The sequence below is a fragment of the Danio rerio genome, chromosome 5 (genome assembly GCF_049306965.1).
Source record: "Danio rerio strain Tuebingen ecotype United States chromosome 5, GRCz12tu, whole genome shotgun sequence".
Lineage (NCBI taxonomy): Eukaryota > Metazoa > Chordata > Actinopteri > Cypriniformes > Danionidae > Danio > Danio rerio.
The window spans coordinates 6,198,368-6,225,194 of NC_133180.1; the positions used below are offsets into that span (position 1 = coordinate 6,198,368).

The 26,827-nt window shown below is 37.6% G+C and overlaps 1 protein-coding gene across 2 annotated transcripts in view; it reads right to left on the reverse strand.

The window, feature by feature from the left end:
• Positions 1–11,738, reverse strand: part of ajm1 (apical junction component 1 homolog) — a 32,425-nt gene extending 20,687 nt beyond the window's left edge. The window contains exons 1-2 of one of the 2 annotated variants that reach the window (XM_017356220.4): positions 11,549–11,738; positions 10,913–11,130 (exon numbers count right to left, since the gene is read on the reverse strand). The gene's annotated coding sequence lies outside the window, so the exon portion shown is untranslated. The remainder of the gene's footprint in view (positions 1–10,912; positions 11,131–11,548) is intronic. The other variant, XM_009301153.5, reaches the window with a different exon arrangement.
• Positions 11,739–26,827: the final 15,089 nt, after the last annotated feature.

The window sequence follows — 26,827 nt, forward strand, 5'->3', positions numbered from 1 at the left end:
GGTCACACTTTATATTAAGTGTCCTTAACTACTATGTACTTGCATCAAAAAATAAATACAATGTACTTACTGTGTTCATAATGTATTTGAGAACACTTGTGGTGCTCTTGAGTTGGGATAGAGGTTGGGTTATGGACAGGTTTGGTGGTATGGGTAGGTTTAAGGGTGGGTTAAGGTGTAAGGGATGGTCAACAGTGTATTTACAAATGTAATTACAGAAGTTAATTACAGATGTATTTACTTACATGTATTTAATCAAGCATAAGTACACAGTAAATACATGTATTTACACAATAAGTACAGTGTAACAAACTATTAATTCCTGTGTAAGTACTTATTAGTTAAGGCCACAATATAAAGTGGGACCAAAATTCTTTATGCACATTTTAAAAAAGCACACTGTATTTTTTAATTGTTTGACTTTTTTAACCTATTGCTTTTTAAACGATTAGTTGACTTAAAAGATGGGTAAACCCGTTGCCTTTAAGTAAATGGTTTTAAGTAAATTAACTGTGCCTAATTATAAAAATGAAAGTAAATTATCCTAAAAATTCACAAACAACTCACTTTTTAAAGCAAACAATCACTTTTTATAGTGTATGTATTTTCATTAAGCAGTTTTATGCGATAATTCAAAATGCGCATAAAAATAGGAGGATGTAAAGGATATACTATCAACCTGTGTATAATTTTGACAGTACATCCATCTGTAAATATCACCATAGTTTTTCTATAACTGCACTTTATAACTTATACCTGTATCCTGCACTTGCGGCTATTGCACTGCTGGTTAGACCTAAACTGCATTTTCTTGCCGTGTACTTGTACATGTGTAATGACAATAAAGTTGAATCTTATCTAATCTAATGAAAACAGCTAATGTATGATCAAGAACCAAAGGTATTCATTTTGATTTTCCTCTATATGTTTTTGGACTCTTAAAGTGCAGGTAGCTGCTGACATTGCATTTTATGAATCTGCAAAAACAGCTAAAAGTCCTCTACTGAAGGAAGAAAGTCGCCTCCATCCTGGACTGCCTGAGGGAACTTAAATGAACAGCAGATTCTCATTTTTGGTTGACTTTCATTTAACACGAAAGCCTTTAATTGGGACCAATTTTAAAAATATGTAAAATCAGTCTTTGATGAGTATGTTTGTGAAGTTTTGGCTCAAAATTCCACACAAATAGAGCCCTATCATACACCTGGCGCAATAAGGCACAAGACATGTTTCACCATTGTGTTGCTGTTTTCAGACCAGCGCAACCTTAATTTTCCAGTTACTGCCATGTTGTTTAAAAAGCAAATCCATGTGCGCCACTTTGTAGAAGTGAAGTTTATTCATAAACTAATTTCGAGAGGATCACGTGATTATGATTGAACACGGCTGGTTCTGCATTAGCATGTAGGATCCACCAATCAGGCCAGTCCTAACCCACCATAAAGAGCCAGGGTTTGTCACTACAGTCATCTTCAATTTTAGGAATCCCCCCTTCCACCCCTACCTCTTCACCTTTCACCCCATAGGGTGGCACAGTGGCCCAGTGGTTAGCACTGTTGCCTTACAGCAAGAACGTCACCGGTTCTAGTCCTTTAACAGGCCTTTGGTCGTTTCTGTGCGTAGTTTGCATGTTCTTCCTGTGCTCGCGTGGGTTTTCCCCGGGTCCTCCGGTTTCCTCCAACATTCCAAAAACATGCACAACAAGTGAATTGATCAATCTAAGTTTAGCACTACAGCCAATCTCTCACCCTGCAGCATATCTCTTCATAGCTTTCAATTTTTTAGCCATCAGTTTTTATCAAGGTGGAGTTGTCGAGTTCTACCTGAGCTCAAGGCTCCCTCTCGCCCTGCAAACGGGAGGGACCCCAGGGTTCAAGGACCTTTTGAGCTCAGGGCTCTCTCCCAGGACAGCATGCCAAACTTGCTTAAAATCAATCATCAGCTAAGTGTCAACTCTTGAAAAGAGGCGTGCTAAGGTGCGTTGTTTGCGTGTTGCTATTTTGAGAAACTAAAATATACTGCGCAATAGACCAGCACAGAGCACGTTAGTTATGAGCCTCGCTTACACATTGCTAGGGCACCTAGGTTACCCCTTTTTTCAGATTTAATATAAGTCTTTTGCGTCTCAAGAATGTGTATATAAAGTTTCAGCTCAAAATACCCATCAGATTTTTCATTATACCTTTTACAAGATGCTGTTTTATACACATTTCCAGCAGGGGGTGGTTTTGTCGTACTGCGCCTTTAAGGCGAGTTCTGCCCGCCTACTGTTTCTACGTGCTTTCCCGTGTGCTTTAATCTCCTCCCTTGGCTGCGTCAGACAACAGACAGGCTTAAAGGAAGAAGGTCTCACATAGCATTTGTGAGAAATACTACAGTAAGAACTAACCTTTACTAATCAGTATTGTGAAGTTGCATTGATGAGTCACACACAATATCGTTACAAAGTTCAAACGCGCACACACACACACACACACACACACACACACACACACACACACACACACACACACACACACACACACACACACACACACACACACACACACACACACACACACACACACACACACACACACACACACAGGCTGGCAGGCAGACTTACGCTTAGCTTGGCACTGTTTTTGCACTCAAGTGTGACAGGATACAGGCTAACCTCCAGTGCTGTGTGGATATCTGTTATGCTAATGTACAAAATAAACCTGATTTAACTTCCACAAACCGGGATTGAAGCGTCTTCTGTTATAATTGTTCTGACACACGGCTGTGCTGATGAAGTAAAGCTGAAGGAAATCGCTGTAATTAATTACACACGTGCACTGTTTTAAAATACTTTAAACATGTGAAACTTACTCTTAATCACATTTGATGATGATTGCTGATCCTAGCGAACAGAACAGACCTTTTATTCCCGGTTGCTTTGCGTATGTCTGCCTGGTCTTGTTGACATATACACGTGACTACCGGAACATGTTAATGCGCGCAGCGGTCAATCAATTCGGTGGGCGGGGGGATCACACTCCTATGTAAAGTTGCGGTCGGTCTGAAAACCGCTCTAATTGGTCCACCGTTTTTATGTTGTTAAATTGAAAAAAAAGGACTGGGTGTGTTTATATCACCCCAATATGATGGTCTATACACCATATATACACATGTTTGTCCAAATAGCTTGAAAAGTAGATTTTTCACCATAGGGGCCCTTTAAAACATGCAGTATGTACTGCAATACACAAATATATTTACAAATGAAAAAGAATAAAATATTACAAAAATGATTATTTTCTACTCAAATTTAAAAACCACTGCTTCCATGCCTTCTTCATCTCAGGGGACTTTTTACGACAATTTGCTTTTGTATAATTTTATTATTATTATTGTTATTACTATTATTATAATGATTATTATTATTTATTATATGTATATTTATCTTTGTTTTTTAAAAACAAGCTTAGATGTGTCCACCTGTCGGGTTTTGAACCATATAGGGTACAAGAACAGGACGTGTGTTTGGATATAACTTCTTTTAATTTTTTGACCACACTTCGTTATCATTTTTCATTTATTCGTTTGCTGGAAATTAGAACTGAATATAGAAATAGATTTGAAACAAATCTTTGCACCTAACAAACCAAATTAATAATGTAGGCTAATGGATGTCTGTGCGTACAACACCTTTTCTTATCTAGGAAAGAGAGAAAGTGAAAGGCCAATTGGAGGAGGCTTGTTCTTTATTCTGGCACTACAGATGCTCTGTTGGACTGTTTTCTCACTGTTGAATCAATCAGTTTTTCCTCTTACAAAGTCCGACATGTAAATAGCAAAACCATGGTGTGACGCAACTGACTCTTAAAGGGAATGGGAGATGAGACTCTGATTGGTTTACTCTCCAAACACACCTATAACTCATTAAGAGAATAAGCATAACCCTGTCATACCATCACAGAGCGGATTTTTCTATCCTTAAAATAGCAAAAGTGGATTCACCCTGCGCTTTAGCCTCTGCGCCTAGATCGTTAAAATAGAGCCCATGATGTTTCATAACACTTTGAAACTGCCCCCTTATAGGCTTTGATCCTAAGAGTATCATTTTGGTGACTGCCGCTTTAAATTCAAATGAGATTGTGCTCTTTTTAAAAGAGGGTGGAGCAACAATAACAAGACTAATGTCCTATGCTAATGAGTAAGAGATGGTCACTAGTGGGCGGGGCTTCCCCCTCTGATGACATGTAGGGAGAATGTCAATCAAAGTGTTTCTGCTGACTGTTTTTATCGTGTGATTCCAAAAGAAAAAAATAAAATGAATAATTATATAGCTGCTTATATTTACACACTGCTGCCACACAACTGTGTTTAAACCCTCTATAAAAGTGATTTTTGCACAACAGGTCCCCTTTAACAATTCCAAGAGTCTGCAATGGTGAATAAAGAGAATTCAGTAATTCAAAGACAGCTTTTTGTCAAGAATGTTGTGATTTTAATGAAACCAATCAAGTGGGGATAAAAACATAAGGATAGTATAAAGTGCTTTTTTTGTTTAAAAGCAAAGGCTTGGCTCTTTATTTTTTACTGTATAATATGCTCATAGTAGAAAATATTTCATCAAATAGGGCCATCAAATTTAGGTGAAAAATGCTGACGATGGATTGCACCTCGTTTTAAAAAGGCTGGCGGGGAATGAGTTAACATTCAGGAACAGTGACATTCAGAAAGACACTGAGGCTGGATTTTCCTCCCAGCGATTCCATCATATTCCAGCCAGCGAGTTTCCCAGTTTCTGCCCTTGTCTTTGTGCAGCGTCTGTGCTGTCAGTCAATCTGTAATCTCTGTAATCCACTTTTACTGCCGGACATGACAGGAGTTTGTCTCATAAAAGCAGAATCAGGCCAAGTCAAACACGAGTCACAGACGCCCTCAGATATACACGCTCCAGAAATTATGCCACAACAATAATTCATCTCAATATACAGTCATTTATGAACCACAGGAGCTTCTGCTTTCAAACATGACAAACTGTAAAGATATCCCTAAATTAGCAGTTTACCTATTTTGTGATTCCACCTCCGCCCCCCCAATATAGATTTTGGTTGTACGATTGAATAGTCTGTAGAATACTCATGGTTTCACGGTTATCACGTCTAGTGTAAATTTAAGCTTTATATTAGGTATTTAATTGAACTGTTGTTATTATCTGCGTTCATACATACATAATCATTTTAATAATTCATCTAACATATCTTTTGTTTACATTGCACTGAAATCCACGCACAACTCTCACCATTTGACGTGAGATGTTTTCTACTCGATGCATCTGGAAGGCGCTCTTTATACATTCTAATATGGAAAATAAGGATGCGACGATTAACCGGTTTCACTATTAACAGCGATTTAATTCATCATGGTTAATTAATTGCAAAGGCTTCTCAACACCGCGTTTCTGCATGGAACAAAACTCCAGCAACTAAACAAAATTATGTCAACTGTGCGCTAGTTTGTACACCAAGACTATTAACCATGCCCACTGGACTAACTATGAATGAAGCTATTAACTAACGCAAGCTCATGCAAGTTCGTTATTTCCAATGGAGGGACGCACATGCGATGCAACATGCTCACGATTTTCAGGCGCACCTAGTTGAGATGACGGGGTATTTGTGACCACGGGAATTGCAAACGGCTAAAGTTTGAGGAAGAAGCAATGGAAAGTACACAGATTTGCAAACCCACTTAAAGTTACAAACAATGACGCTGATGAGAGCGATCATGTGGCAAAAGACTTAGCATGAGTGCTGAAAGACTCAAGCCTGTTTCACACCGCAAGCATGAGCAGAGCTTGTTTTTTTGGCATCCATGTTAACAGATTACAGCTTTCATACTGCATGCAGTAACAGTGCGTCAGCATGAGGCGCGAGCGTCGCTGAAGCAGCAGTGGCGCCATAGTTTCGCCGCTGGGTCTATTTTTGTCGGTGCATCGATAATGACCAAAAACACATTAAATGAGCAATTTTACCCAATAAATGCATCAATAATATCCACAGATTTTTTTATATTCAATTAAATGAACCTAAACAATTAGAACAACAACAAATATTTAGTTGGGTCCGAACTACAAAAAGAAATTTAAAACAGTTTTTTAAAATAGTTTTAAACTAGTGGCGTTTTGAAATGAATTAATGCAAATAATCAAGATAACCATGATTATTTCTTAGACTATAATCGTACAACCAAAATTTATAATCGTTGCATCCCTAATTGGAAATACAAACTTGCACACGGAAAAGACGCGATATGTGAATGGCCTGCAGCTATCGTTAATATCGTTATGTATAAGCTCGAACCTTTAAACTAGCGCACAGGTGGCATCATTTTGTATAGTTGCAGCAGTTTCGTTTCGTGTAAGAGAAACGCGGCGTTGAGAAGCCTTTAAACTTAAGTATGAAAATGTTTTCGGCTGCTCGCGCCACTCATTCGCTTAATGTCAGGTGACTTACTATCTGCACAGTCTTCAACTGCAGCTCATGCTGTTTTGAAAAGACGCACATCACTTCATAACTAAAGCGTCTGTTTTTCGACTGAACTTAATTTATTTTTGATGTCTTGGTCAGACTATTTGGAGGGCTGGAATAAATTGCCTTGTGGGCCGAGTTCGGCCCGCGGGCCATCAATTGAATAGGCCTGTCATAGATTTATATGCAAGTAATCCATAGGTGTATGCATGTGTTTTATGTATGTGTTGATAAGTGAAGTTTGATTTAAATCCTACACAGCGTCTCACTTCTGAACGCATAATCTTACTCTGCATGAAAGACTCTTGAATGGAAGATTAACCTGACAAATATTGAGTCCGCGAGCCTGAATCTGGTTTCTAAACCATTCACTGAAAGCAGGAAGTGCAAACATCAGCATCCTCATCAAACATGAGCCCACAAAGCGCTCATAACCACAGGCCGGCCAGCAGAAAACAAGCTCTGGTGGAAGAAAAAGCCTCTTTCATTGAGTGAATCATGCTTTGTTGATGCTCCTTGACCCATATGAGCAAACAGAAAGATGCCACAGCTAGAGCTTTCATATCTGAGCATGAACAAAAACAGGCTAAAAATACTGTAAGAGCACAACGGGAGCTCTGTGCAGGACTGCAGGGGGACACCAACATCTCGTACAGTCAGGACGAAAAGTTTTCAATCGGAGTATATTTGTTTTTCATCAAGGTCTACTCAAGGTTGCATAAGGCAAGATATAGTGCTTATAAATTCAAGCAGTAAGCAAACTACACTGTAATAAATTGCTGTAAATCGTACAGTAATACTGGCAATTTCGGTTGCCAGTAATAGTGTAAAATTTACAACACAGGCTTATTCTGAAAATGTAGCCCCGTGGACGTTTCTAGAGAATGCAAATTATGAAGCTGGAGGTACTTATAGTTGCATTTCATTTTTTTAAGCGAATACTACTGGGCGGTATGATGTCGTTCCTTTTGGCTCTTACCTCCATGTGGAGGGCTTTCCTACCGCAGCCAGTTTGTCCAGCTAACTCGTCGTGTTCGTCAGCGGACTTGAGACGCAGAGAGGAGTTAACCACAATCGTAACAACGACGACTGGGTTCGAGTCCGGGGAAGAGCGGTTCCATAAATCAGGTAAGAATCCAAAAAAATAAAATGAACGAGTGAACAATGGGGTGAGAATGTGGTAAAATCTGAAAACGTGGTAAAAATCAGATGAGGGCTTTTCTTTTTCTGGACGGCTTTTGTAAACCCTAGGTTGGGTTTAGGGAAGTAAGTGGGTGGGCGGGTCAATCTGTAAATTTAGTTGGGTTTAGGGAAGGAGGAGGGTGAGTCAGTCGATTGGCTGGTCGCCCAGTCAATCATCAATCATTCAGTTGGGTGACAGGCCGAACGGCACTCGCGAGAGACATTTGAGATGTGAAAAAGCACAAACAGCGGCCCCTCGTGATATTGTGAAACAAAAACTGCAAAAAGTCACCCGTGCCAATGCCAAATGTTTCAATGATGCCAGCAAAAAAATAAAAAATCTTGGGCTGTGGACAATTTAAAACATGTATTGTTCTCTGAGGAGTCCACCACTACTGTCTTCTCCACATCTGTGAGAGTTACAGTGTGGAGAAGCCTTAAAGAAGCGTACCACCCAGACTGTTGTATGCCCAGAGTAAAGCATGGGGGTGGATCAGTGAAGGTTTGGGCTGCAATATCAAGACATTCTCTAGACCAGCGGTGTCCAAACTACGGCCCGCGGGCCATCTGCGGCCCGCAAGGTGTCCAAACTACGGCCCGCGGGCCATCTGCGGCCCGCAATCAGTTTTGTGGCGACCCGCGAGGCTTTTTATAAATATTAATAGAATCTGGCCCCCTATACAAAAATGAACATAATTAAATAAATAACCACCGGGTGTCGCTATTACATGCCTTCAATTAGGCAGCACTTCTTGTAATGATGCAAAACGAACCAAAAAAAAAAACTGAAGGAAACATAATTGATAACATTTTGATTTACATTTTGGCAAGCCATGGCAAAATCAAGAAAAAGGAAAATCAACAGTGAGTTCAGGAAATTTCAGTCACGTTGGGGAAAAGAATATTTCTTCACAGAGGTCAGCGGGAAATGTATCTGTTTAATTTGCCAGCAATCAGTTGAAGTGATGGAGTAATTTAATATTAAAATACATTATAAAACAAAACATCAGGCCTTCAGCTCTTACACTGGTGCCGAACGAGATCAAAAAGTAACAATTAGCAGCTGCTCTATCAGCTCAACAACAGCAGTTTTTTCGTGCTAATAAAGTGCAAGAAAATTCTACACTGACTAGTTATGAGGTATATATATATATATATATATATATATATATATATATATATATATATATATATATATATATATATATATATATATATATATATATATATATATATATATATATATATATATATATACATACATATATATATATATATATATATATATATATATATATATATATATATATATATATATATTTATATATATATATATATATACACACACACACACATATACACACACACACATATATATATGCATGTCTGTGTGATGTATGTAAAATTTGACCTGGGACAACGTTTTTTTTTTTTTTTTTGCATCTGGCCCTCGCCCCAAAAAGTTTGCACACCCCTGCTCTATACCCAATACTTGTGCTAGATGCTCACGTCACTGCCAAGTACTACCAAACCATTCTGGAGGACCATGTGCAGCAATTGCTTCAACTATTGAATGTGTTGTGTGTACCAATACACACAGCAAGACTGCTGACAGAGCGGTTTGATGAACATGAAAGTGAAATTGAACCTCCTATGGCCTGCACAGTCACCAGATCTAAATATTATTGAGCCACTTTGGGGTGTTTTGGGGGAGTAAGTCAGGAAACGTTTTCCTCCACCACCAGTGACCTGAACGCTATTCTGCAAGAAGAATAGCTCAAAATTCCCCTAGCCACAGTGCAGGAGTACTATCTGTCATTCCCAAGACAAACTGATGCTGTATTAATTACAAAAGGAGAGCCTACAACATACGAATGAATCAACGCAGTCTTAATCCAAAAGTTTCCATTGCATTGCCCAATACAGTTGAAGTCAGAATTATTAGCCCTCCTGAATTATGATATTTGTATGAATGAAATGTTCATGTGTTAAATTGAAGCTGCCGAACTGCAGTTAAATTCAGGCATCCTGCTGATATGATTCAGAAGGGCACTTGTTTTGTCAGTCGGCTCACCGGTCAGGTATACATTCGCTCTAAAATATCAAGGTGAAAGTCATTATAGCTTGCGTAGAATAGACCCAGCTCCCAACCCAACTTTGAGAATAGATTAATGCCGATTTTTAATTTTTTTATAGAGCAATAAAAGTCTCGTGTTGACGCCGATAAAGGCCGACCGCTAATTGAAACACTTTTTGAACACTTCATATAGACTAATTTTGTTGGAAAAAATGTAACTCTATCGTAACAAATTTGATTCTGTATAATTTGCATCTTTATTTTAATGTATTTTTCTTGGTCAGTTATCTACAAAACAAACAAAAAGCATGAATACATTTTAGGTGAAGTGGGATGTAAATATTAATGTTTAGCCTTAAGGGAAATATAAATTACATTTAAGTAGGCCTATTACAACATAAAACATAGTATTTCTGACATTTTATTTTATAATTTGAGTTATAAATTACAGTATCGCAATACTACTTGTTATTGTGATTTTTCAGCTGGTACAGTATCGTAAGATTAATTAATGGTATTGCGACAATATTTAAATATTTATTTTAATAAATACCATTAATAATAATTTAGGTGGACTATAGTCAAAGGCATTTGAAAAAAAGATTGTTTAACAAAAACATATTAATACTACTAATAATAATATAAATAATAATAATAATAGCATTAATTAAATAATTTCCCAGAGATGGGTTGCAGCTGAAAGGGCATTCGCTGTGTAAAACATATGCCGGATAAGTTGGCGGTTCATTCCGCTGTGACGACCCCAAATTAATAAAGCGAATAAGCCGAAAAGAAAATTAATGAATGCATAATTTAAAAAAATAAAAAGGTATAAAATAATATTATAATGCAACTACAACAGTGCAATTTTTAACGGACAACACAAAAGCACTTCAAGGTGCATTTAAATATGTTTTTTCTGCTATTGTCACCTAAAAAAAACCTTCACTTTGCATTTACTGTAATTATATTATTTCATGCCTGTAATATTTTAAAGTAGTGCACTTAATAATCACAGGAGCTGGACAAGCAAAGTTATATGCATTTAAATAGACGGCCAAAATCATCAATTGCAGCCGAGCCACAACATGCACGTGAAAGACCCTAAAAAATAACATTTGACTTATCCAAAACCCAAGTTTGTACCTACAGTGAGTAGATGGTGGAGTTTTCCTTATGATATCTTTAAGGCATGCATGAGAGAGAGGGATTGCCGCTCACTGCAGCTCCAGCATTAACATTACAGTCTCCATGACGTACAGCCCAGAGCATCCCACATCACGTGACACAAGTAGACCATTTCATCAGGCATCATTAGAGGTTAGTTCACTTTCACTAGTAGGATCCCCAGCACTGGCTGTGCATCTCCTGACGTCGAAAAAAAAATACACACACGACCGCGTTACATAACCCTAATAATAGTAATAATAAAAACCAATGACGTCATTGCACACGAGAAACGAGCTCTACGTGCACAAAGTTGCATGCACAAGATAGTAGTTCACAAAGAGCGCATCTCGCAGATTATAGGGATTAAATAGATGAATCAATGTGGATGCACGAAGCTGGAGGTTTCATGCATTCATAACCCGCAGCATCATGCGCAACTCTGCTCCAACCTCAGCCATCAGATCATTTCAACACCAAAAAAAAAAAAAACGGACTGACAGATCTGTGTGAAATCTGATAATGTCATCTGTCAGATATCGATGCGCGTGCTTTCAATGTCAATGTCAGAAAAGCTGCGCTCGACTGTCGCGCGCACTGCACGCAGAGATGCTCTTACCGTGTTAATCCATCCGCCGGGAGCGCAAACATCCATCACACGAAGCGCTTATGCTTTATAATGTGCTGAGAGCTGCATTTTTTGCCGTGTTCGCGGCTGTGCTGTGGATGAATCGTGTCGTCCTCACGCCTCTGACTGTGGCGTTACTATCCGCGCGTCTCCTCAGCACCAATGCGTCTGCTCCGCGTTCGAATGGGGAGGGGAGAACGCGGACACTACGCGTTTAAAGGGGAGGGGTGAGCGCGAGTGCTATGAGTTAAAAGGGGCAGGGCGAACGCGATCACTACGCGTTGAAAGAGGCGTGGCAAACACTTTTGGCTATAAAGTAAAATGTTTACAAGTGTAAGCTGGAAAAAATGGTACCTTGGATTTACAATTTTTTTACGGTAAGTGGTTGCACACAATTTATATGGGCTGAATTAAAACATTTAGTTGAATATCACTAAATGTAATGTGTTTGTTTAAATTCACCCATATAAATGATTTGGAACCACTAACCTTTAAAAATGTAAATCCAGTTAATCGTTTTTTATTCAGAGTAGAAATAAACCTCTGAAAGAGTGTCTGCAGTATCAGTACTACTGCAGTGGTGTTATCATGACTTTGCTCTAGTTGAAGTCAGATTTATTAGCCCCCCTTTACATTGTTTTTCTTTTTTTTATATTTTCCAAATGATGTTTAACAGAGCAAGGAAATTTTCACTGTATGTCTGATAATATTTTTTCTTCTGGAGAAAGTCTTATTTGTTTTATTTCGGCTAGAATAAAAGCAGTTTTGAATTTTTTAAACACCATTTTAAGGTCAAAATTATTAGCCCCTTTAGGCTCAATTTATTTATTTATTTATTTTGATAGTGTACAGAACAAACTATCATTAAACAATAACTTGCCTAACTACCCTAACCTGCCTAGTTAACCTAATTAAAGTTAAGCACTTTAAGCTGTATAGAAAAATATCTAGCCAAATATTATTTACTGTCATCATGGCAAAGACAAAATAAATTCGTTATTAGAGATGAGTTATTAAAACTATTATGTTCAGAAATGTGTTGAAAAAAAACCTCTCCATTAAATAGAAAATGGGTAGCGCTAATAATTCTGACTTCAACTGTAAATGTATATTTTATAAAATGTTTATTAGATTATATGCAGATGTGCTCACCGAAAGAATCATCCTAATCAATCTAAAATTATATATATTTTTTTCAAACTGAGATATTCAAGTCATCTGTTGAAACTGTATTCATATTGCAATAAATATCATATACATAATATATATCATATACATCAATATATATTCTAATATTGTGCAGCCCAAATACATATATATATATATATATATATATATATATATATATATATATATATATATATATATATATATATATATATATATATATATAATTTTTTTCAATAGTCTACAGAACAAACCATTTTTATTCAATAACTTGCCTAATTATCCTAACCTGCCTAGTTAACCTAATTAGTTAAGCCTTTAAATGTCACTTTAAGCTGTATAGAAGTGTCTTAATAAACATCTAGTCAAATATTATTTACTGTCATTATGGCAACGATAAAATATATCAGTTATTAGAAATGAATTATTAAAACTATTATGATTAAAAATGTGCTGAAACAAATCATCTCTCTGTTAAATATATATATAAATCCTTTTGTTGGATAAAAAAATCCGCTCTGTTAAACAGAAATTGGGTTAAAAAATAAACAGGGGGGCTGATAATTCTGACTTCAAGTGTATATACACAGTACAGTGTTAATGTTCAAACTATTTATAATGTTTAAAGGGGCTAATAATAATAATAAAATAAAAAAAAATAAAACTGGCCTAATGAATATCATTTTACTTCAACCCAGAAGACCTTGATATTTATTGTATTTCATGATATTCATTTTTTTCATGACTATTTATTCAAGATTTCCATTGTGTGTCACGGAGAGATAGATATTATCTCAGTATCTTATCTTCATTTGACTTTATTCATTTATTTATTTTATGAGGGCGGTGCGGTGGCTCAGTGATTAGCACCTTACAGCAAGAAGGTCACAAGGTTGAGTCCTGGCTGGGTCAGTTGGCGTTTCTGTGTGGAGTTTGCATGTTCTCCCCTTGTTGGCGTGGGTTTCCTCCGGGTGCCCTGGTTTCCCCCACAGTCCAAACACATGCAATATAGGGGAATTGAGTAAGCTTAACTGTCCATAGTGTATGTGTGTGATTGAGTGTGTATGGATGTTTCCCAGTGATGGGTTGCAGCTGCCTGGAAGGACATTTGCTGCATAAAAACATACGCTGTATAAGTCGATGGTTTATTCCGCTGTAGTGACCCCAGATTAATAAGGGACCAAGCCGAAAAGAAATGAATGAAATGACTTTAGTAACTGTAATCAAATTACACAAATGTATATGTAAATCGTTACATTACTGCGTTCCTCAAAAATGTAATTAGAATAGAGTAACACGTTACTGTGGAACACCTTACACCCAACTCTGACTAACTGACTACTTATTATCAAGCATAATATTATTATTACTGGTTTATTTGTATAATAATCATACATCACTTAATTAATACATTATTATTATTATTATTATTATTATTATCATTAATATTATTATTATTATTATTATTATGAGATTTCAAAATTTAAAATAGCTCACTGAAAAAAGTGTTGCATGCAGAACTGTTGCAAACAATTTATTTGTGTTGAATTTAAACAAACAAATTTATTAAGGTTAATAATGTTCAACTTAATTTGTTTGTTTAAATTCAGCCCAAATAAATTGATTACAACCACTTAACGTAAAAAAATTGAGTAAATCCAAGGAATCATCTTTGAATAATTTTTTTCAGTGAGCCATCAAACTTTCCAGCCACATGTAATCCCAAAACACAATAACTTAAGTGTATTGAACATAAAAAAGTAAGCTGTCCACAAACAAAATCCCAAGAGTTGAGTAGTTTCAGCTCATTTTAAATAAGTAGTTTGAACAAGCAGCAAAATAATTTTTTTTTTAGTGCTGGCAAACGCCCTCAAGACTTTCCCCCCTTGTTTTTTTGGAGTAGATCGATACTCGTAAATTCTCCTACAGGACCTCCACGGGGACGATCACTCTGTCAAACACTGACAATAAGATTAATAAGAGGCTGAAGAACACATGTAATCAAACGCTCACACAAACAGCTGTGCAACCAGCTCACAAACATGCTATCCTCCTTGTCCTACAGTAATTATTCAAGACGGCCTGTCATTTCACTACAAATGACCTTACACTGTTGTGAAGAGTACAGGAATGCAAATGAGCCGGCAATATGTGTCGATAACACACTGTTTATACCAAGGAGAGTAAAACACAACAAGTGGAATGCATTGGAGAAACACGCTGTAATTATGATGTGTTCTTTCAGGCTTGTGTGACTGATGGATTCCAGAAGAATCTCTTCATCATTCAGTGTAAATCCTCATTATGGCTCGTTTTCGAAAACCCACCGAGCTGCTTTTCTACACAGTGAAAAGAAAATGAGCGCTTCCCAGTGGGTCATGGAATTTATTGTCTTTGCAAAGATGACAGTACAGAATATTTGACTAGATATTTTTCCAAGATACTAGTATTCATCTTAAAGTGACATTTAAAGGCTTAACTTGGTTAATTAGGCAGGTTAGGGTAATTAGGCAAGTCATTAGCCCCTTTCACACAGTGATACCGGTAATATATAGAAGATTTCCAGAACGACTTTACCGGTAAATTTAAAAAAAAGTGCTGTTCACACAGGTGCTGCCGTTACGGAATTCTTCCAGAAAAGACTGTTCACACATCCATTCCAAAATAGCGATAAATTCTGACATCATTAGCCAGAAATGAGCTTTTAACGGCTGCGCTTGTATTTGTAAGCATTTGACTACATTACAAACTCTGTGGATGGATCAGTATTGTGAACAACTTCGAGGAAAACATATAGAGAAACACTTTCGCATGTCCAGATGTTCATAATATGTGTGTGTGCTGGCGTTCACGGCTGTTTCACGGGCACACGCAAAGCTTGAAGGTAAACAAACAGCGGCTTATCATAAGCATCTTATCGATGATTATTTACACAGTTGGCATTAAGAAGAACATATAAACGTTCTCTGACTAACTTCTAGCAGCTAATTGTGTCTGGGAAAATATTCAAAGGCTTTTATTCTCATAAACCGCGCGGACGTAAATGCGTCTGACTGTTCGGATTGGTTAAAGCAGACGTCTCACGTCAGCATGTTCTAGACGTGCACGCGCTCTTTCCGGCAATCTTCCTTCTGCATTCACACAGCGCAGCATTCCGCCAAATTACCGGTAATGTTACAACTTCTCTTTCCGCAAAATAGCCAGAACGAATTTACCGGTATTTTCAAAAAGGACCAGTTCACACATACAACCTTTCCGGAAAATTGCCGGTAATTTTCCGGAAAGGTCTGTATGTGTGAAAGGGGCTATTGTTTAACAGTGGTTTGTTCTGTAGATAATTGAAAAATAACTTTGCTTAAAGGGGCTAATATTGACCTTAAAATGGATTTAAAAAAAAACTGTTTTTATTCTAGCCAAAATAAAACTGATATATTACAACCGGCTCAAAATTGTAAAATAAAAAAGATAATGTGGACCAGGTTAATTAAAAAGAGAAATGATTTATTAACAAAAAGGCATAATTAATCAAATATTTAAAGCAATCAAAGTCAGTATAAATGTAAGTCAGTATTGAAAAGCGTGTGCATTAGAGATGCGTGGATTAGCTGAAATGACACCCCGAAACGCGGCTTCATACTAATCTTCCACCTGCCACCCATCCACACATATAGTTATCTGATATATGTATCCGCACCCGACCCGTGCCTGATCGTCACTTCAATAATTTAATTCTTTGTTTTAGGCATGATAGGTCACATCGAAATCTGTGACCCTAGGGGACGTGGTTGCGTAAACTACGAAAACTGCGTACATGCTTATTAAATCAATGATGGCAAAGGGTATAGAAAACTTTTGTTTAGAATAGCTGTTTATTCGTAGTGCAAAGCTGAGAAGATTAAACACCACCAAGTCAATTTGGAGAGATTTGGGGTAGGACATTTCAGGACCAGACATGTTTGACCATAAATATAACCTTAACATATTTGGTGATTTCTGTTGCGGTTCATTTTAGGTCAAAAAAGTTGCTACCATACAAAGCTGAGGAGATTAAACACCACCAGAGAGAAAGTGGACAACAGCACAGTGGTTTTAGGGAATTAAAAGAGAGTACAAGTGACATAATAAAAAATCTTATTACATTTGGTGGCTCTGCGCTTATGTACAGTACATATACAATGTTATACATTTATATAATACTATAGTTTTATATATATATTTATACAACAATTCCGTCTGGTTCTCGAATCTGATTGGCTGATAGCAGTGATATATTTAAGTAACAAAGTTACTTAAGTTACTCTTTGTGTATTACTCCGCTCACATACAGCCAGCAAAAAGCAGACACTACAGATCTAAAGTTTAAAAGATGCACGCTCAACTGTTTAACTGTCAGCTTATGATTTGAATCCAACGCGGAAGAAAGTAGTTCCTCATACAAAAGGGTTTTTGAGACTCTCCATGTTTGACCTTGTTTTTATATACACAAATATGCCGTCAAACTGTTGTATAAACGCAATATCACACTCGTAGCAGTGCAATATGGCTGTATATCGGCACTGGTGGGGGCACTACTACTACTATGCTACTCGTGTGATATTGCTCATATATATTTGATGTAAACAATATATATATATATATATATATATATATATATATATATATATATATATATATATATATATATATATATATATATACACACATATATATATATATATACAAAATTAATTTATAATACACGAATGGTTATACAGTGAGAAATTTACGTTTTGATAACGTGCATGGTTCTCGCACGTACTGTAACATAACCTGTATTTGACGCACATGTAAACAACACTTGTATTCTGGGAGAACAAGTGAGCATTTATGATCTGAATACGAATAAACAGCTATTCTCAACAAAAGTTTTCTATACACTTTGCCATCATTGGTTTAATAGGCATATATGCAGGCATATATGCAGTAGATTACGCAACCACGCCCCCTAGGTCACAGATTTTGATTTTTTGAACGAATCTTCAATATGACTCGGGAACTACGAGTCCTCTCAGGGAGTGATTCGTTCATCCGCGCGTGCGCAAATTTGTGCAGGTGGTATTGTTAATTTCAAGTCGTCATCACTTTGGCAGAAGCCAATCATATGCGTTTAGAGCCGGAAAAAGAATTGATCCGCTCACATTTCGAGTCCTCTATCGGGTCTGAGTCACTCGTTTATCACGGGCCAATCATATGCGTTTAGAGCCGGAAAAAGAATTGAACCGTTCATCTCTCGAGTCCTCGGGTTTGAGTCATTCTGTCACGTGATGAATGAACGACTAAGAAAGATGATCTAATCATCATGGCTCCTATCGACTCTGACTGTGCATTGATTAAGATTATATGTGACTGTCAGTGTAACGTGAACGAACCTCTGACATTTGAAGACATGAAGAGGTGAGCTGAGCAAAGAGACAACAATACCTTCATAGACAAAAGAGCAGGTAAACATTGAATTATTATTTTCTCCTTCTTATATTCTACTTATGACTTATTTGTTGTGTGAACAACCTTTTGGGCTTGTTGTAGATCTGTTTGGAAGCAATTCATAACATTTTAATAACTTTTTGGCAAATTAATCCAAATGAACGAAATGACTCGAAAAAAAGTTTGTTCATCTCGATGAACCAGACTCAAAGATCCGAATCAGTAAAATGGTCCGAACTTCTCATCACTAATGGTCACAGAATATGGTGTAAAAACTTTTCAACTGGAGCTCTAGGCAAAATTTGATCGCCGCCCGAAAGTGAAAACAAGAGATGGGGGTGTGAGTGCGTGGACGACAGAGAGGATCGGGGCAGTGGGGGGGATTGTCACGGACGGCGGTTGCCTATATGAACGCGCCGGCTCTGGTCATCGTGGATATTAACAGCAGATTGAGTTAGCTTTAATCTGCGATTCTGCGGATCTCTGATAGTAAAATAATACATTAATCGTAAACGTTTTTAAATGAATATTTCTTTATAAAAACAAAAGTTTATCTTTGGACAACATTTTCATCATGTTCAAATACAGAAAGTATAAATAATACCTTTTAGCTTTTACAGATATAGGAACAAGAAGATAACAAACAGGGTGCCACTTCAGCCTAAACGGCAGCTCTGTTATGTTTACCTGGCCTTTTTCTTCGCACTGTGCAAAAACAGAACAGCATTTATAGTGTTTGGATTCGGGCGATTCCGCCTCGCCTCCAAAGCGCGGCCAGCTGTACTGAATGAGTGTTTGCTTGCACCGCTTGTTGTAGGAACGCTTGTTGTAGGAATTTCCTCTGATGACTCCTCTAACTGCAAGTTTGAACAGTTCTTTTGCACTTCATCCATTATTTTGGGCGTCTTATCTACCCATTCTGCAAAGCCCACTCCTGCTACATCCACCCGCAACCCACCCATAATTAATCATAATGTATTTTTTTATTACTTGATCCGCCTGACCCGCGGATATAACCGGCATCCGCGCATCACTAGTGTGCATGGTAGTGAACTGAGCTCATGATCCAAAACAAACTAAAATAATCAAAACGCCAGGCCGTGAGGCCCGGCTAATCGAGCTCTCTTAGATAGTCAAATGCCTTTGTCATGTTTTCATTATGGCAGTTTACTCTTATATTTTGTGCATTTTCATTTCATTTCTTATATTTTGTTCATTTTTCCAATGCAAAAAAAGTCAGATGTTGGTGACACTTCCTGAAAATGCTCAATACAGCACTGTAGACTATTAACACAGCCATTTGAAAACTACAGTAAAGTTAGACATCACTGCATTTAGTGAGGTATCTGAGTACAAGACACTGAATATGCGTTTTATACAGGGCCGGAGTGGGACGCCTTTTCAGCCCTGGAGTTTCAAGCATTAGACTGGCCCACCTCAGTATATTAAAACAGCTGCTTTAGAATGAAATGTTCAACAACCTTACAGTTTAAATGTCTTAACAATAAAAATGAAGAAAAAAAAAAAGAATTACTCAGGTGAGGATCGAACATGGACCAATGATGTTGTAACGCAACGTGCTGACCACTAGACCACAATAGCGCTGTTGCACTTGTGTGGCTGGAATGATAGTTACATCATCATTACCCTGCAGGCTGCATTTTGCTCATGCAGCTGCGAGACAATAAATAAGAAAAGCGGAGCTGCGGCAATATAATGAATAAAAAGAGTGAGGTCAAATAAATAAATAAATGAAAAAAGTTTCGGCCCTCGCGGTCAAAAAATGGACCGGCCCACCAGGAACTCTCCCGGTCCTCCCGATTGGCCAATCCGGGCCTAGTTTTACACGGTTACTGCATTTGCTCTCTGCAATTCTATTTTATTCACAGCATTGTGCAGAAGAATAAACACACCCTTATTTACACCAAACACAAACTTCCTTTGGGTAGAGCTGAGCACAACTGTAAACAATATTGCAGGACATATCGGAACTGAACCCACAACACACACAGGTCTGCAAATCATTCATCAAATTGTTCAATTTTGAAGACATTTTCAGAAAAATAAAAAAGATTTAAACTCTTTTATAAAATTTGCTTGACAGACTTTGACAACTAGTTCAACATTTTTGTATGTAATGATTAGGGCCAGACAGAATCTGCGGACGTTTTTTGGTATTTCCGCTTAGAATTTAAGTAAAAATCTGCAGATTTCTGCGGAAATATTTTGGGATTATCATAACTAAAACCTTCATATGTGAAATAAAAAATAATAAAAAACAGCGGAATTCTGCGTGCGCAGATCCCGGGTGGGCCTATGACTTAAGAAATGAAATGAGGACTATTAGATTTATATAGAATGACTATTCAGCATCCAAAAATTTTGTTAATTTTGACTGACAGAAGCAAATGATTATGTTATAAACAGCAGAGAGTTGTATGAAAGCAATTGATGCACGTCCAAAAGCATTCGGAATCTATTAGAAGGAATGAGAAACTGCTACTGTGATGTGCACAAATGACTAATTGTTTTGAGAAATGCAGTAACTGTTGTGCAAATGTAAATAGTGTTGTGAGAAATGCACCAAAGCCACTGAGAAAAATTTTCTCTCGCATGCGTACTTCATGGCTACATGATTCACGATCTCCAGAAATACAGATGATAGTTAAAGTCAGAATTATTTGCCCCTTGTGATTCTTTTCTTTTCCAAATATTTGCCAAATGATGTTTAACAGAATGAGAAACACCACAGCTTTTCTGATAATGTTTTTTTTCTTCTGGAGAAAGTCTTATTTTGGCTAAAATAAATGCAGTTTTTAATTTTTAAAACCATTTTAAGGTCAATTTTATTAGCCTCTTTAAGCTATATTTTTTTATGATTACAGAACAAACCACAAGACCTTGCCAAATTACTCTAACCTGATTAACCTAGTTAAGCCTTTAAATGTCACATTAAGCTGAATACTAGTATCTTGAAAACCTCTACTCAAACATTATGTGCTGTCATCATGACAAAAAATAAATAAATCAGTTATTAAAAATGAGTTATTAAAACTATTATGTTTAGAAATGTGTTGAAAATGTCTCCGTTAAACAGAAAAAATATATACAGTGGGGCTAATAATTCAACTGTATATGCGAGCATATATCAAATTTCTACTTGTAAAGCGTCACACAGCCTCTTCAAAATCCTCAAAAAGTCTGATCAATCTGTGAGGAAAACCCAAGCTCCCGATACCCTTGACCTTGATGCTAAAGACCCCCTAACAACATACAGCTCACATAAGGATATTGAATTCCCCGGACGGGCTGCATTTCTGCTGGAGGTTCCAGCTCTGCGTATCGATTTGAGAAAATGTGCTGAACACAAACACCTGCTGGCGGATCACACGACACTGACAGAGGAGCTTCACACGCCAAATCCAGCAGCAGTCAGCAGAAACACACAGAGAGATGGAGACAGACGCTCACATCCGCCTGTCCTGAGACAGTCCAACATGTTCAACACACTGATCGCAGGGTTATATAGAGCTTTTTCACTAAGAGGTCCACCTTTTTCTCCAAATGTTTTTTGAAGGCCCAAACTGATTGTCTCGAGAAAATGTTTATTTTAACATTATTATTTTACATCATTAAAAAAAAAAAAAAAAAAAAACATTGTGCATGTGTGCATATATATAGAGCAAGGAACTGTTCGAGGTATGTCTGATCATATTTTTTCTTCTGGAGAAAGTCTTATTAAGCTGGCTTGAGAAACAAGCCAAACTACTGAAATCCTATTTAAACTTAATATTTTTATTCTTCTTCTGAGACTAAAAAACAAAACGCATCTCCTCCTAGAGCTTCCGAGCTATGACCACCAAACTCACACCAGACCTCCAAACTATTCTGACTCGGTATGCTATATCTTTTCCGACTGATCCGACTTTCGGTTTTCCGAAAAACATCCCGGGACCGTCGGAAAAATCCCATAGACTTAACATTGAACCAAATTTTGTGACCTCATAACTCTGCGTCAGACTGTCACACAGACTTCTAACTGGGCTCATTTAACTCAGACTACCTAACTGCCAATAACTGATGAGCTTTTAACTTTTTAGCCACGCCCTAGCAACCACTTTTGGACCCTAGAAACTGTCCCATAGACTTCCATTCAAAAGACTCTCATTGACTTAACATGGGATCAAACTTTGTGCGCTCATAACTCTGCATCAGACTGTCTTACAGACTAATGGCTGAGCTCATTTAACTTAGACTATCAAACTACCAATAACTGATGAGCTTTTAACTTTCTAGCCACACCCTAACTACCAAATACTGCACCCTAGCAACAACTGTCCCATAGACTTCCATTGCAAAAGACTGTCCTTGACTTAACATTATATCTAACTTTGTGACCTCAAGAATATCTATCTATCCTTTTTCAAATTGCTTTAATCTATCTATCTATCTATCTATCTATCTATCTATCTATCTATCTATCTATCTATCTATCTATCTATCTATCTATCTATCTATCTATCAAATCTTTTCATAATTTTTAAAACTGTTTCATCTAAATATACTATTTCCAACAGACTTTCTCAAGCCAGCCTAAAGTTTGTCTCGACGAACTTTAATAATCTAGTTTGTTTTATTTCAGCTACAATAAAAACAGTTTTTACTTTTTTTAAACACCATTTTAAGGTAAAAATTATTAGCCCCTTTAAGCAATTTTAAAATTTAGGAAAAAAAAAAACGCACAGAAAATTTCAAAACTCCTAATTTTTTACCCTTAATTATTCTTTACAACTGCAGAGTATTTGGGCCTTTTCTTCAGTAAAGGAACCCAACAGGACAACAGGAGATGGCAAAAAACTCCCGATGCTTTGAATTAGACTGGCTTCTATTCATCTATTGATCTATATCCATTAAATAAAAAAAAACCCTAACCCTAAATGTAATATACAGTAAAACCCCTCTAAATCTTATAAACACATGGATCTGAAGGCGGTTTGGTTTGTAGCTGCACATTAATGGAGTTCGCTGACAGGAACGGTGAACAGCTGTTCACTACTGAAACACCACCGAGTGTCGCTAGATCCTCCTGTAGGGACGCGCGTCTGTTATAAAACGTTTGCAAGACGTTAATTTGGACAACTTTGCAGATATTTTAAAGTGTTCAAAAAGAAAACGCACAGTTTGTGAATCAATTGACTTGTGTACAGAGACCCGGAAGGGACATGATGGTGGGGGAAAAAAACTGGGTAGGAAAAAAATGAGTGATAGGAAAACATGTTACTAAATCTCACGGCAATTCGTAACTTTTTGATTTAGTGGCTAATTCGTAGGAATTTGTACAATCTAATTCGTACAATTTAGTACGATTTGCTCATCCCCCAATGAAGATTGGGGTTAGGGGTGGGTTTAGGTGCCACGCCTCCTTTTTAAAATAAAAAAAACTGAACTCGTATGAATTTGTACGAATTAGCCACTAAACTGGCAAAACAAAATACTTACGTTTTCTCGTGAGATCAGGCTGGGTTTTTGCGTTCCCTCTCAAAGATTTTGCATTCTCTCGCAAAGATGTTTTGCGTTATCTCGTAAAACTGTTTCTCCACACTTCCTGTTCACTTTATTTATGTAAACCCTCATATTTTTGCCGAAATTCTCCTGTATTTTACCATTCTATCCCACTATCATCCTATCATTAAGTATTTTCCCACATTTCTAATATATTTTGAATCTTGAAAGCACGTTGAAATTCGTACTTGTGCGACTCTGATATAGTACAAGTCGCAGGTGTGAGGCAAGCGTGAGAAGGTTATTATAATTATTGCTACCCTTACGCCCTATTTACACGGGGCTTCAGCGTCAACGCTTCCCATTCACTTTGAATAGGTGACGTCAGCCGTTGCCGAACTGCATTGTGGATCCGTCGGCGCTGCTTCAGAAGCGTTCCTCGCTGCAGAAGTTGGGACTAGCTCAACTTTTCAAGCGCCGACGGAAGCGTCAGCCAATCAGATCGCTGTATGCAAATACACCAGCTCAGACAGTGGCCTATTGCTGACTGAATTTCATTGGCTGACGCTTCTATGACGATCGTTTCAGCTCTAACTTCGGACACGCCCTCTGTCAAGCGTTGACGCTGAAGCCCCGTGTGAATAGGGCGTTACATTTGCGTGACTGTTTACTTTATACAACTAAGAACGTAGTCCTAGTTGACGCAGAGGTTGAAAATTCAAGCCACAGTTATGTCGGTAATTAACCGGGTGAACTTGTGTAGTTGAAGGGAAAACAATTAGCCCCCCTGTTAAAGTTGTATTCTCTTTCAAATATTTCCCAGCTAATGTTTAACGGAGCAAGGCAATTTTCAGTTATTCTGTTAATATTTCAGATATTTCACTGAAAGTCTTATTTGTTTTAGTTTGGCTAGAATGAAAGCAGTTTTTACATTAAAAAGCTATTTTAATTTGTAATAAAGGGTGACACGGTGGTTTAGTGGTTAGCACTGTCGCCTCACAGCTAGAAGGTCACTGGTTTGAGCTCCGGCTGGGCCAGTTGGCATTTCTGTGTGGAGTTTGCATGTTTGCATGAATTTAACGCACAAATGAAGCAAGTAAACTCAAAATGTATACACGCGAATAGCATGATTTATCCGCGCATACCACGTATGGTGTGAACACAGCATTACTATTCCACCATGCCTAGCAGGATTTTTTTTAAATAAAACCCCTTAAAAGCGATAGTTCAGATCAAAATTAAAATCCTGTCATCACTTTCTCACTGTTCACTAGTTCCAAACCTGTGAGTGACAAACAGTGGTGAGGAACAAAGCTTCACCGATTGATGAAAGTGAAGGAAAAAAAAACTCAAGAGAAACCAGGGCCAGTTGGGCATGAGCATTTCTCCTCTGGACAAACTTCTTGTTCAGAGCTGCAGCCTAGATGCTGGAAACTGGATATGTAACCTTTGACTTCCATAGTAAAGAAAACAAACACTATGGAGGTCAATGGTTACAGATTGTCAGCATTCTTCAAAATATCTACTTTAGCATTCAACAGATGAAAGAAACATTCAATTATTTTCTTGTCGGCTTAGTCCCTTTATTAATCCGGGGTCGCCACAGCGGAATGAATCGCCAACTTATCCAGCTAGTTTTTTGCAGCGGATGCCCTTCCAGCTGCAACCCATCTTCGGGAAAATGAAAGAAAGAAACACGCTGATAAAAATGTATTCATTAGATGTACTAAATATTTATCTTTAATCTTTAAGGTCCTCATCCTTAATTCTTATTCTTAAGGTGTTAAAATGTATCGTATTTATCAAATTTTGGCTGAATTTAAACAAACAAATGAAGTTGAACATTACTAAATTGAATTAGTTTGTTTAAATTCTGCCTATATATAAATTGTCTGCCATCACTTACCTTAAAAAATTAGCAAATCCTATTTCAGTGCACTTGATGGAAAGAAAATAGTGAGTACATTTTTATTTTTGGGTGAACTATCATCTTCACACTGATTTTCCCTGGTTGCCGGTGACTTTATTTTTGGGTCTGGACTCACCAGCTGAGATCTGCTTTATTGCATATCATCAGAATTGAGGTCAATATTCCCCAATGCTGACAGTGAACGTCCACTTATATTCTCCTACAGGCTTTACTCATTAGATGACAAGCTTCTCTGACGCCAGGCGTTCATGCATTATTTACACACGCTCTGTCTCAGATCGGCCATATTAATTTCTCAGCACAGGAGATCCTGATACGCAAACAATCCAGACTCATGCATGAGCTCTTACAACACGTCTCATGAGACTCATGCATGATCAATGCACACCAAACACATGCATACATATACAGCTAGATGTGTTCTGTTTTAAAGGGATAACTCACCCAAAAATAGAAATCATTTACTTATCGTCCACCTGCTTCAAGTGTTTCTCTCTGCTGTTGAACACAAAGTAAGATATGCCGAGGTCAATATTCTCATTGACTTAGTATTAGAATAGTATTTTTTGTTGCTATGTATGTCAGTAGATATAACTGCGTCTCAATCAGCACCAGAGCTCCTGAGATCATTCATAGTGAGCACGAATTTGGGCATTAGTAAAAGAGCACACATATTGGGAGACATACACTCACCGGCCACTTTATTAGGTACACCTTACCAGTGCCGGGTTGGACCCCATTTTGCCTTCAGAACTGCTTTAATCCTTCATGGCGTAGATTCAACAAGATACTGGAAATATTCCTCAGAAATTTCCCTCCATATTGACATGAGAGCATCACACAGTTGCTGCAGATTTGTCAGCTGCACATTCATGATGCCAATCTCCCGTTCCACCACATCCCAAAGGTGCTCTATTGGATTGAGTTCTGGTGACTGTGGAGGCCATTTAAGTACAGTGAACTCATTGTCATGTTCAATAAACCAGTGTGAGATGATTCACGCTTTATGACATGGTGCATTATCCTGCTGGAAGTAGTCATCAGAAGATGGGTACACAGTGGTCATAAAGAGATGGACATGGCCAGCAGAAATACTCAGGGAGGCTGTGGTGTTGACACGATGCTCACTTGGTACTAATGGACCCAAAGTGTGCCAAGAAAATATCCCCCACACCATTACACCACCACCAGCAGCCTGAACTGATGAT